The sequence below is a fragment of the Pongo abelii genome, chromosome 16 (assembly GCF_028885655.2).
Source record: "Pongo abelii isolate AG06213 chromosome 16, NHGRI_mPonAbe1-v2.0_pri, whole genome shotgun sequence".
Lineage (NCBI taxonomy): Eukaryota > Metazoa > Chordata > Mammalia > Primates > Hominidae > Pongo > Pongo abelii.
The window spans coordinates 88,039,838-88,052,980 of NC_072001.2; the positions used below are offsets into that span (position 1 = coordinate 88,039,838).

The 13,143-nt window shown below is 46.3% G+C and overlaps 2 protein-coding genes across 5 annotated transcripts in view; one reads left to right on the forward strand and one right to left on the reverse strand.

Annotated features, from left to right (window-relative positions):
* ZNF592 (zinc finger protein 592) overlaps positions 1-6,374 on the reverse strand; it is a 54,154-nt gene extending 47,780 nt beyond the window's left edge. For 3 of the 4 annotated variants that reach the window (XM_054531788.2, XM_024232284.3, XM_024232285.3), the window contains exon 1: positions 6,035-6,374. The gene's annotated coding sequence lies outside the window, so the exon portion shown is untranslated. Of the gene's footprint in view, positions 1-5,510; positions 5,767-6,034 lie in introns of those variants that run through there. The other variant, XM_063716289.1, reaches the window with a different exon arrangement.
* Positions 6,375-6,408: 34 nt separating this feature from the next.
* SEC11A (SEC11 homolog A, signal peptidase complex subunit) overlaps positions 6,409-13,143 on the forward strand; it is a 77,106-nt gene continuing 70,371 nt past the window's right edge. The window contains exon 1 of the mRNA XM_063716065.1: positions 6,409-6,893. The gene's annotated coding sequence lies outside the window, so the exon portion shown is untranslated. The remainder of the gene's footprint in view (positions 6,894-13,143) is intronic.

A 13,143-nucleotide genomic window follows, 5' to 3' on the forward strand; every position in this document is an offset into this window, starting at 1 on the left:
CATTACCTCTTTTTTTTTTTTTTTAAGAGACAGGGTCTTTCAACGTTGCCCAGGCTGGTCTCGAACTCCTGGGATCAAGCAATTCTCCCACCGCAGCCTCCCAAAGTGCTGGGATTACAGGTGTAAACCACCATGCCGGGCCCCACCATCATCACCTTTTTTTTTTGAAATGGAATCTAGCTCTGTCGCCTAGGCTGTAGTGCAGTGGCACAATGTTGGCTCACTGCAACGTCAGCCTCCTGGGCTCAAGCAATTCTCCTGCCTCAGCCTCCCAAGTAACTGGGATGTGCCACCACAATCGGCTTATTTTTTGTATTTTTAGTAGAGATGGGATTTTACCATATTGGCCAGGCTGGGCTCGACTCCTGACCTCAAGTGATCCGCCCACCTCAGCCTTCCAAAGTACTGCTGGGATTACAAGCATGAGCCACTGTGCCCAGCTGCCCATTATTACCTCTTAACACTTTCAGAATCTGAAATGGAAAAGGTAAGGAACTTAACCAAAGTCACGCAGTGACCAGAGGACAGCCCATAAGTGCTGACAGCTTTGAGGAATGACTGTCCTGGCACCAAACTCGAAAGGTATTCATTAACTTTTCTCTGAGCCATAAAAAGGATCAAATGTGTCATTTCAACAAACACACACACACACACAATTCCCCTGCTGTTAAACAAAAGCAAATGGTTGGCTGAAGTAGCACTCTGATCCTCTGAAAACATTTCCCAAAAGTAATTAGCTAATGGATAACACATCCTACACCCTTGGAGCAAGCGAAGGGAGGCCGCTGGACCAGGTGCCCACAAATGAAAACACACAGATTTTGGGTACATGCAATTGCTCTACCTCAGGGACATCAACATTCAGAACTCTCTCTTATTCAGGATGTTCCTATTTTTTAAGAAAAGAAAAGTTTAAACAAACTTACATGTAAAGATAGGAATAAGGCCAGGCATGGGGGCTCATGCCTGTAATCCCAGCACTTTAGAAGGCCAAGGCAGGCGGATCATTTGAGGTCAGGAATTCAAGACTAGGCTGGCCAACGTGGTGAAACCCTGTCTCTACTAAAAATACAAAAATTAGCTGCATGTGGTGGTGCACGCCTGTAGTCCCAGCTACTCAGGAGGCTGAGGCAGGAGAATCACTGGAATCCGGGAGGTGGAGGTTGCAGGGAGCCAAGATGGCACCACTGAACTCCAGCCTGGGCAACAGAGTGAGACTCCATCTCAAAAATAAAATAACAAATTAAATTAAATTAAATTAAATTAAATTAAAGCTCACCATGATCTGGCTGAGTTGAGGGTGTCTCCAATGTGTAGGGAAGATCCTAAACCAGTGTCTCCTTCACATGCAGCCAAAAGCCCCCTACCTCCTCCAAGAGTTCACAGACCTCTGCTCCCAGAACAACTTCCAACGCATCTGCCCACAGCCACTGCTAGCCACAAATTTACCCACACTATTTAGAATCTGCATACCTTCTCCATTAACCTAACTCTATGGAACACTCCTTTCTGATATTTTATTTCTACTATTCCTCCCATTCCTTAAGTTTCACAAATACAGGATCCCACATAAACAATACAGAATCATTCATTCTATCAATTAATAATCATTGTTGACTACACTAAATAGTGCTTGAGGAAATATTATGTTAACAGAAAGGGTTCGTTTTCATGGAGCCTGAGAAAAACAAACAGGAATTGAGGAGCAAGTGTTTGTTAGTGTGTCCCAGCCCTGGCCAGGAAGTGAGGAGCAATGGCCAGAGGACAGAAACATCTGTCACTCTGCATTTTCATTTCTCATGGTCAGTTAATATCCTAAGTTTATTCAGGAGTCTCTTCCAAGTTTGGTTAGTGAGTCAGTCTCTCTGGATCCAATCAGCTCTGAGCACCCTACAAAACTAAATTTCTGGTCTACGAAGCAGACAACCAGATCCTGAAGCACAGTGATGCCTCCCAAATAAAGCTGCCCCACGATAACATCTATCTCCACTCTCTAACTGCAGCGTCTATCATGGGATGTATGTGATGTATCTAAGACTCTCTGGTAGCTCCCCATGGCTTACAGAATAAAATCCAAACTCCTTGACCTGCCTTTCACAGCCCCAACTTAGCTTTCCAGCCTCATCCCCAAACACTGGGGGCTACCATGGCTCCATGCTTTCATACCTATGAGTCTATCTACCTAGAATGTTCTTTGCTCAATCTTATTTGCCTGTAAAACTCCTATTCTTCCTCCAAAGCCTAGTTCAAAAGTCACCTCCTCCCTGAAGCCTTTCCTATTTACCCAGGGATTTCATTCTTACTGTTTCAAATAGCTCTTTAACTGCAACTGTGCTAGAGAAATTTAAGTACACTGTAACTCATCCTTTAAAATATCTGAGCTCCACTGGATACTCTGAGCTCCAGGAAGAAACTCACTATGTATCCCACAAGTTCTTATACAGTGTCAAGCATGAAATGGGAGCTTGATGTTGAATGATTGATCACACGGAACATGGCATTAAGTTATTAAGAGAAGATGAGAGGAAAAAAAAGTCACACAAAATTCAAGAAATAAATTATCTATATATTTAATCTCATTCAAAATGACCACAGTATGACTGAGATGCAACGTGGATATTTCAAACATTTAAGTAATAAAACCAAAGGCCTGACTGGTGGCTTATGTCTGCAATCCCAGCACTTTGGGAGGTGGAGGCGGGAGGATCACTTGAGGCCAGGAGTTCAAGGCCAGCCTGAGCAGCATAGTGAGACACTGTCTCTAGTTTTTGTTGTTGTTGTTGTTTTCGTTTGTTTGTTTTTTGAGATGGAGTCTCGCTCTGTCACCCAGGCTGGAGTGCAGTGGCTCAATCTCAGCTCACTGCAACCTTCGCCTCCCAGGTTAAAGCAATTCTCCTGCCTCAGCCTCCCGAGAAGCTGGGACTACAGGCATGTGACACCATGCCCAGCTAATTTTTATATTTTTAGTAGAGACGGGGTTTCGCTATGTTGGCCAGGCTGGCCTCGAGCTCCTGACCTTAGGTGATCCGCCCGCCTCAGTGTCCCAAAGTGCTGGGATTACAGATGTGAGCCACCGCACCCAGCTTGTCTCCAGTTTAAAAAAAAAAAAAAAAAAAAGTAATAAAAATTTTTTAAATAATAGAAGCAACTAATATTTGAACCCAGTGCTCAACTGTTTACATGACTTAATCTGTACAACTGTATGAGGGAGTTTATCTGCACTTAAAATGAGGAAACTGAGGCACGAGAGGCTAAATAACTCAAGATCATGTGGTTAGCAAGTGACAGGAGCAAAATGCAACTTCAGTGGTCTGGCTCCAGAGCCAGTGGGCTCTGAATTCAGGCAGACGTGCTTTGAATCCAGGCTATGTTAACAAACGTGGCTTTGAATAAGTCATCTATCCCCTCTGCATTTATTTCTTTGTAAAATGGGTATGATAACCTCTTTCTCTTAGGGTGTAGAGAGGACTAAGTTAAATACAATAATGTATGCAGAAGTTTTTAAAATTGGTTCTCCCACCTGGCAGGTACTCCATAAATGTTAATTCATTTTTGCCTTCCCTTCCTAAAAGCTGGATGAAGCAGACTCACAGAGGCAAAGGATCTCCCCCAGACTGCTTGAGGCTTTTCCAAACAGATCAGGTAGTTAAGCCACTCAACCCAGAAAGCCTTGCCTTACCTGCTTATCTCAAAAGTCCATTCCCTGCACAGGGGCTAGACACCTTTTAAAATGCAAATATCATGTCATTCCCTCAAATCCTTCAAAGGTTCCTAATTACACTGGAGATACAAACCAAACTAAGGAGGGAGGCATTCTGCCCCCAAGGCCCCATTGCTCTAATTTGGCCCTAGTCTCCGGACTAATCTCCCCTCTCCCTTTCCCCCTCCAGCCCCACAGGCCTCTTTCACTTCCTCCTTGCTACAGTCAGCTCCACACATGGTTAACTCTTAACCCTCCTTCAGATCTTGGCCTAAACATCACTTCCCCAGGGAAGCCTTCCCTGAGCCCCCAACTCAAATCAGTCTCTTACCCCTCTCTTCAGCTTTCTCTTCTTATATTCACTATAGTTTGAGTTATTAGTTTACCACTTCCTTCAAAGTTTTACTCAAAAGACACCTTCTTAGGAAGCCTTCCCAGGCCACCCTAATAATATAAATTCAACTACCACCCCTGATACCTCAGATTCTCCTTCCCTGCTTCCTTTTTCTCCTTAGCATTTCACACTTTTTAACAGACTATATTTTTGTTATATATTTTATTTATTGTCTTCTCCCCTACTCCCATGAAAGCACCACAAGGGCAATCATTTTTGCTTTCTTTGTTCACTGCATCTAGAACAATGCCTAACACATATTTGTTGACAAATATTTGTTGTTGAATAAATTTCCATGACTATTTATTTATTTTGAGATGGAGTCTCACTCTGTAGCCCAAACTAGAGTGCAACAGCACCATCTCAGGTCACTGCAACCTCCGCCTCCCGGGTTCAAGCAATTATCGTGCCTCAGCCTCCCATGTAGCTGGGATTACAGGCATGCACCACCACACCCGGCTAATTTTGTATTTTTTTAGTAGAGAGGGGATTTCACCATGTTGGTCAGGCTGGTCTCGAACTCCTGACCTCAGGCGATCCACCCGCCTCGGCCTCCCAAAGTGCTGGGATTACAGGCGCGAGCCACCGCGCCCGGCCACGACTATTAATTATTAGACTTTCCCAATGGCTAAGAACTAAAACATGGTATCTTTCTGGCTTACCAATGTACTCCCAACACCTAGCTCAGTGCCTGGCACATAGTAAGTGCTCAGTAAAAATTTATTTAATGAATCAAAGCCACAACTACCTGAAAAATTGGAAAATGATCAAAATGGACGCACTAGCACCACACTTCTGCCCCTTTCACTGTGTAATGTAACAGTGAGGTTGAGGAAACAGACTACTGAAATACCACCAAGCATCCACCACGCCAGGAATCTGTCTGTCCACATCCTCCGCACTCTGCCACACTGTGCACCACACTGCACCCGCGACAGAAGCACCCTACAGGCCCTCCATGAGCACAGGCCTGAACTCAAGTGGGCAAACCATAAGCCAAACACCATCTTACTCCCCAAGTCCCATTCTTCTACTGCCAGTCCTATTCTAGACTAGTCCTGGATGCCAAACATGCTTCCCTGGGTGGGCCTGTGGACTTATTCCAATCCAGGACCTTTAATGCCACCTTTGGCCTACTCAAAAAATGGTTTAAAATCCCTAAACAGCTTCAATAATCCTGCAGTACTCAGGAGCAGGCATACCTAAGGTCATACGGACCCCTCCCCCTCACAAACGCTGATCCAAGGCCAGGAGGCCATCTGTCCAGCAGACGCTCTCCTGTCCTCCCTCAGGTCACACTGAACCTCCCGCCAACCCCCTCGTTGGCAGGAAGAGCCCTTGCAGAGAGACAATTTTCACCCTGATCAACAGGCCTGGTCACCCCTGAGGACCCCAACTCTGGAGCTCTAGAAATACCTGTCTGCTCCGGGAGAAACCTTCCTCAGGGTCAGAACTTGGGCTCAGGGGAGGGGAGGACTGAGGGACGCCAAAGAGGGTCGTTCCCCTAAGTGTCTGCCCTGTGACGGCGACAGCTCTTCGGGCGGCGGGGACGGTCGGGCTGACAGGCCGTCCCAGAGGGAGAAAGTGGCACCGTTATCCGTGCCCGGGCTGGGGGCCGCCGGCTGTCGCCGAGAGCGGCCGCACGTCCCGCCCAGCGCGGAGGACAGCAGCGTGCCCGGCCTGCCGAGGAGCGGCGGTCGCAGCGGCGGAAGGGGCCGGCGCCCGACGGCCGGGGGCGGGGTGGGGTGGCGGCCCGGGCCCGCCAGGCGGCAGTCGGGGGAAGTGGCTGCCGCCTCTGGCGGCGGGCAGGGTCCGCCAGGCTGCAGGGCCGGGCCGCGGCTCGGGCTCGGACTCGGTCCCGGCTCCGATCCTCCCGGGCCCAGGCTGGGGCTGCGCGGGCCCGCAGGCCCCGCTCGGCCCGGCCCGCGGGGGGCGCTTACCTGGCGGCGGCGGCGGCGACTGCAGGCCAGAGTCTCGGCCGTGCGCGTCCCCAGCGCCGGCTGCGGGAGCCACAACATGGCGACGGCGGTGGCGGGCGGGGCTGCGGCTCCGGGGGCGGAGCGGGGGCGGGAGCCGGCCTGGCGGCGGGACCTGGCTGGGGCTGCCGCGGCGGGGGATTGGCGAGGGGGGGCAGGCGGAAGGCGACTCGGACCTGGGCACCGGCCCAGGACGGTGCAGTGGAGGGGCTGCCCCGGCCTGGGCCTGGCCTCCCGCCTCCCGCCCGAGGCGGGCTGCGCGGCGCAGGCCGGGCGACGGCGACGACGGCGGCGGCGGCAGCGGCGGCGGCGGCGGGTAGGGCGGGGCGGGACGCGACGGGATGGGGCGGGGCGGGGACGGCGCCGCTCAGGGCTGGACCCCCGACCCCGGCCGGCCCCCGCCCGGCTCCAGTCCCCGCCACTCTTGCTAGGCACCCTGTGCGGTCGGGCAGGCAGCCGCTCCCAGCGACCTGGGCCTCTTGTCCTCTGACGCGCCTCGGGGCAGGGGCCGAGGCCGCCCACTAGAGGAACAGGATCTGCCTACGCAGCTGTCTCGCCCGGCAAAGAGCGCCCAGCACCCGAGACTGCGTCCTCTTCACAGAGACCTGGCGCATAGGGGGCCTAGTCGAGGTTGTTAAATGAAAGGAAGAAGGGGTGGCGTGGGCCTGGCGCTCAGGTGCGCCCTAAATGTTTGGTCATAGCTGGCTACAAGGACATTCGCGCAGGCTTGGAGGTGCGGGGCACCCTGACGTGTTGCCTCTGGGGTAACCGAGGGACGCGCGGCAAACAGAGATGGAGGACTGGCAACGGGTGCCTCGAAGAGGTAGACTGGGAGATCTCTCAGGGTTACTGGGGAAACGATGACTGTGCAGGGTGAGAACTCAGTAAGTCTGGCAGAAGGCTGGGAGGGTGACTGGCAGGACCTTCCAAGAACTCGGCGTACCTGGAAACTGGGTCCGCAGCATTAGGGCGGCAGCAAGGTCAGGGTGTGGGAACACGGAGATGAGGCCCTGGTGACTAGGAGTGAGCACACACTGCTAACCATGGAGAAATTCCTTCTCCAGGAAGGAGATGCAAATTTGCAAGAGGGCTGTAACTAACATGCACTCGGGGTCTGCTGTGCACCAGGCACAGAACTGAGTTGAAGAGCTTGTCTAAAGAGTATGTTAGCCAATGAAACAATGAAGTTAATAAAGGGTGATGATTTCAAATGTTTGGCAGTGAGAGAGAGAAAAGTAGGCCTGGAGCTCAAGAAGTACCAAGAGTAAAGGAGAAAGTTGGGTCCTACTGTGGAAGCTGAGGCAGAAGCATCCCTTAAGCCGAGAAGTTTGAGTTCAGCCTGGGCAACATAGCGAGACCCTCCCTCTCTGCAAAAGAGTAAAGGGAAAAATTGATTGTTTTTTTTCTCTCTCTTGCAGCCCAGGCTGTAGTGCAATGGCGCGGTCTCGGTTCACTGCAACCTCTACCTCCAGGGTTCCAGTGATAATCCAGCCTCAGTCTCCAAAGTAGCTGGAATTACAGGCGCATGCCACCATGCCTGGCTGTTTTTTTTTTGTTTGTTTGTTTGTTTGTTTGTTTGTTTTGAGAGAGAGTTTCGCTCTTGTTGCCCAGGCTGCAGTGCAATGGCACAATCTCGGCTCACTGCAACCTCTGCCTCCTGGGTTCAACCGATTCTCCTGCCTCAGCCTCCCGAGTAGCTGGGATTACAGGCATGCGCCACCATGCCCGACTAATTTTGTATTTTTAGTAGAAATGGGGTTTCAACATGTTGGTCAGGCTGGTCTCAAACTCCTGAACTCAGGTCATCCGCCCGCCTCGGCCTCCGAAAGTGCTGGGATTACATGCATGATGAGCCACCGCACCCAGCCCTAATTTTTGTATTTTTAGTAGAGATGGGGGTTCGCCATGTTGGCCAGGCTGGTCTCGAACTCCTGACCTAAGGTGATCCACCTGCCTTAGCCTCCCAAAGTGCTGGAATTACAGGCATGAGCCACCATGCCTGGCCGGTGATTTTTTTTTTTTTTTTTCCTAACTTCAGTGGGGAGACCTTAACTAAAGGAGCTCAGAGGGGAGAATGGCAGATAGATGTAGGATAATTGATGGTGCAAGAAACCAGAAAAGGAAAAGTAGATGAGAAGGGGGAAGGGGGAAAGGGGTGAGCAAAAAGTCAGAGAAGTCCACCTCTTCCTACAAGATTTAAAGAGTGCATAAAGATTGAAATATTTTGAGGTAGGGAGGCATGCATGCTTCCATGGATCAGCTGCCTGGATTACCCTCTACAATCATCCTTAGGGCAGCTGGGGTCACTGTCCTTTAACATTTAAGTACAATTGACTCCAAACCTGTGTACCACTTAAGAAACCCAGCATACCTGCCAATATCTCCAGAGTTTCATTGGGAACTTACATTTCTCCTAATTATCTCAGGCCCTAATTTCTTGTTTCCAAAAAATATTGTGCTCTTTGGAAGATTTGTCACCATATCCCAGATATTAGTCCATTTATATTACCTCAAAATATTGCACCCTACCTATAAGCAAGAAAAATGCCCAAAATTATATGATTATATTATAGTTATATGATTGTTAAATAAACTAGAGTTTGTGGCCATTAAAAATCATGGTAAAGAAAAAGATTTAATGATGTGGGAAATCTTTATAATTAAAAGCATGTTATAAGGTGATATAGCAGATGGTAATATATAAATATACATAAATAAGTATAATGCATAGGTTTTAAAACGAGGCTTTTCTTCTGTGACATCTGTATTTTCTTATTTTTATAGTGCATGTATATTTCTCCTGGAAGCAGGGAAATGGTATCTTTAAGTAGCTTTTAAAAGTATTTTTAAGAAAGGTATTTTTTAAAAGATATTTATGGGGTTCGAAAGAAAAAAATATTAGGGCTGGGCATGATGGCTCACGCCTGTAATCCCAGCTACTTGGGAGGCTGAGGCTGGTGGATCACCTGAGATCAGGAGTATGGGACCAGCCTGGCCAACATGGTGAAACCCCATCTCTACTAAAAATACAGGCGTGGTGGCATGCCTGTAGTCCCAGCTACTTGGGTGGCTGAAGCATGAGAATCACTTGAACCCAGGAGGTGGAGGTTGCAGTGAGCTGAGATTGCACCACTGCACTCCAGCCTGGGCAACAGAGTGAGAATCTGTCTCAAAAGAAAAAGAAAAATATATTAGGACTCTGGAAAGGAATTTGGAAATGAATCTTTGAAGTGTAGCTGGGACTTTAGCAAATAGAGATGGGCTGAGTAAGGAGACTGTCCCAGGTAGAAGGAACAATACAACCAAGAACCCAGAGTGGGAAATAGATGGAGTGTTCAGAGGGGAGCACCAAGAAATCCATTTGGCTGGAGCACAGGACTGGTGTAGAAGAAAAGTAGGGGAATCAATGTGGAAAGGTACGGTAGGTAATGGGGTTTCATGGACTAAAATAAAAGGAAAAATAATGACTATATCAAAAATGGTCCTGAATGCCAAGCTGAACCCTGTGTCTTTTGCATGTCAGGAAGAACCACTGAGGCTTGAACAGTGCAGGTAATAAATTTGCAAATAAATTGTCCTGTAACTTCTTACTCAATGAGGTTTGAGGTCTCAACCCATCAGTCCTAATATTTGGACATCTAATTGACTCAGAGCAATGAGTTAGGGGCAACAGTCTTTGCATTACAGCTGTTTACAGACTGAAAATTGGGCCTTGCTTCTCTGGCTATTAATGACTACAATTTCTATTCACCATTCAGCAGAGTTTCAGAGCGAGAACAAATTAGCAAAGAGTAAAATGGAAAGGAAAAAGAAATGTGCACCTTAAACTAGTACTTTGAAAACTTTTTTGACTGCAGTCCTCCATAAGAAATGTATTTTACACCTAAACCCAGAACATATGCATGCCTACACACACGCACACACACCCCGTAAGACAAAAGTTTCATGAAATACTACCCTTATTTTATGAAATGCACTTTGATATTTTCAACTGATTAATCTTATTCTTTTTAAATGCTGATCAGGACCTACTACACTGATTCCATAACCCACTGCTGGGTCACAAAGGACATTGAAAAGAGGCTCAACTATAGCCAGATAGCCTGCACCCTTAAGCTTGCCATGTTTACGTGTCCCAGAAATCAACAGGACAGACGAGACTCTTCTAAGATGCTGTGGAGGGGTGGGATGGAAGGATTGACAGGAGCCATGTTTGGGTTTCTCTTCCCTTCTCGGTATATATTTCCTAATATCAATATTTCTCAGGGGCTATAAACATTTTCTTCTTTGTCCAGCTCAAGATACAGACTGAACTTCAAACAAGGTAGACCAGAGACAATTTTTTATTTGAATGAATAGAATTGTGGACTAAAATAAAAGGAAAAATAATGTCTTGATTGTAACTGTTATCTTAGTTGTGACAATAAATTGAGGCCTTCTTATCTAACACTGTTGGAGTATTATAAGGGCAATAAGTTTAATCTCTTCCTTATAAGTTTGGAAGCAATGGAAAGGTGAAAATATCAACTTTATTACCAATAAAGCTGAACTGAAGAATGTGGCTTAGATGGTGGCCAATAAGCTTTTTAATATTTTTCCCTGAATTAAAATTATTTCCAGCCAGGCATTGTTGCTTACACCTGTAATTCCAGCACTTAGGGAGGCGGAGGTGGGAGGATTGCTTGAACCCAGGAGTTAAAGACCAGCCTGGGCAACATAGCAAGACCCTGTTCTCCATAAAAAGGAAAAAATAAAAAATAAAATTATTTTCCCCAAACCTCCATTCTCCCCTTTGCAGAGGCCTAACAATATTAACTATGTCTAATTAGAGAAGATTGCACCCTCTCTTAGGTCAGGCAGGTCTGAATTCAGTAGTTAGGTAAGTCTCTGCTGGAAGAATCAGAACAACTTCACTCCTACCTGCCCTTCTATGGAAACAAAAGGATTTAGAGGATAAGGATAAGGATTTACATCCCCTTCCCGACCCCTGATGCCCAAAAAATTAGACCTGGCCCAATAGTTCATCCTTTAATTGGAAAAGAATATTTAAGCAGTGAATAACAACAAATGGTAAATATACACCCTAATATTTCATTTTAACTTCAAAACTATAAAGAACACCCACTTGCCTTGCCAATCTTTACACCTAGGACCAAACATTTTTCGATTATTGTTCTTGAGCTGCCTTTCTTACATCAATCATATCCACGATGCATTTTCTATGCTTTCCTTTCCTTTTTTTTTTTTTTTTTGACAGTCACCTAGGCTAGAGTGTTAGAGTACAGTGGTGTGATAATGACTCACTGCAGCCTCAACCTCCTGGGTACAAATGATCCTCCCACCTCAGCCTCCTGAGTAGCTGGGACTACAGGCGTGCACCACCACACTTGGCTATTTACAAATACATATATATATATATATAAATAAAACCTGGCTTCCAAGTTGACTGTACTTAAAACTTCTTACAAAGCAGTATAAGTAGAGGCTTTAAAAAAAACCTTTTGTAGTTCTCTTGCTCACATCTGGTTTAGTAGTAATTTCAACTGGTCTTTAGCTAATATTTTCAAAGCATGCAACTGACATGTCATAGAGACAGCTCTTTTTATGCTTATGTTTAATCTATTTATGTAATTTTAATAAACTGATGGATAATTCATCAGTTTATTAAACTCTGGCATATAGCTACCATAAATAGGTTTAGGACCAAACACAGCAGACTGTTATTAGGCATGTAGCTCAACTGGCAGGAATGAGTATGTAGGTATTCCAGAAAGTAACTCACTAGTCCAAAGCATTTATCTGTCCTTGAGCATTAGCAATATATTTATTAGAAGGGAAGGGAAAGTGTTGATTCCAGAGAGTCCATTAGAAGGAGAGCAGTTAATGCACAGTTAATGCTCATACGCTAGGATGACCAACTCCTGTGCATATTTCATAACTTTCTTCTTCCATCATTTATCCATTTCATAAATGTTTATTGATATTCTGGACAGTGCCAGACACTATGCTAGGCCCTGAAGAAGCATAGCTTAATGAAGAGGAGGGAACTGATGTATAAACAAGGTGAAGAGTCTGGAAAAAAGAAGGAAGAAAGTTGGACAGCAAATCCTTCTAACCTTCTCTCCACCCCACGCCCTCAAAATCACTGACCCTCCAGTCCCATTTAGCTAAAAACAGCTTTAAATGGCTTAGAATTGGTATGGCTATCAAAGAAGTTCAAATGTTAAGACTACTTACTACATTAGCAAAGTATACATACCTTATGTACTTTCAATGCTAAAGAGATAATGCGATTGGTACAGTCAAGAGAAAACCATGGCAGGGTAAATTGCTATCCTTTAAAAAAGCAATTTGAGGCCAGGCACGGTGGCTCATGCCTATAATCCAAGCACTTTGGGAGGCTGAGGCAGGTGGATCACCTGAGGTCAGGAGTTCAAGACCAGCCTGGCCAACATGGTGAAATCCTGTTTCTACCAAAAAAAAAAAAAAAAAAAAAAATTAGCCAGGCATGGTGGCGCATGTCTGTAATCCCAGCTACTAGGGAGGCTGAGGCAGGAGAATCACTTGATCCTGTGAGGCAGAGGTTGCATTGAGCTGAGATCATGCCACTGCACTCCAGCCGGGGCGACAGAGAGAGACTCCGCCTCAAAAAAAAAAACAAAAAAAGAGAAATACTGCTCCCCAAAAGACAACTGCCACACACACAACAATATTTACCATAGTACTTATTGAATGATAGTGAAAATTTAGAAACATTATGAATGGTTAAGTAACTGGTGATGTGAAACGTATAACTTATTGACACGAAGAAACATTTGATTACATATGAAATGAAAAAAGATACAATTTGCTGGCACATGCTAAGAACCACTAAATTGTATGCTTTAAAGGGGTGAGTTTTGTGAATCAATTTTCTTAAAAAGATACTATTGTATATTTTTGCTTTTGTATCAACTAGGATCAGCAGGGAACAGATGAACCGCTCAAAATGTGTATCCGAGGAGAGTTAGTAAAGGGACAGTGTATAGAAATGTAAGCAGGGTTGAGGGAAACCAAAAAGGGACAGTGAAGCA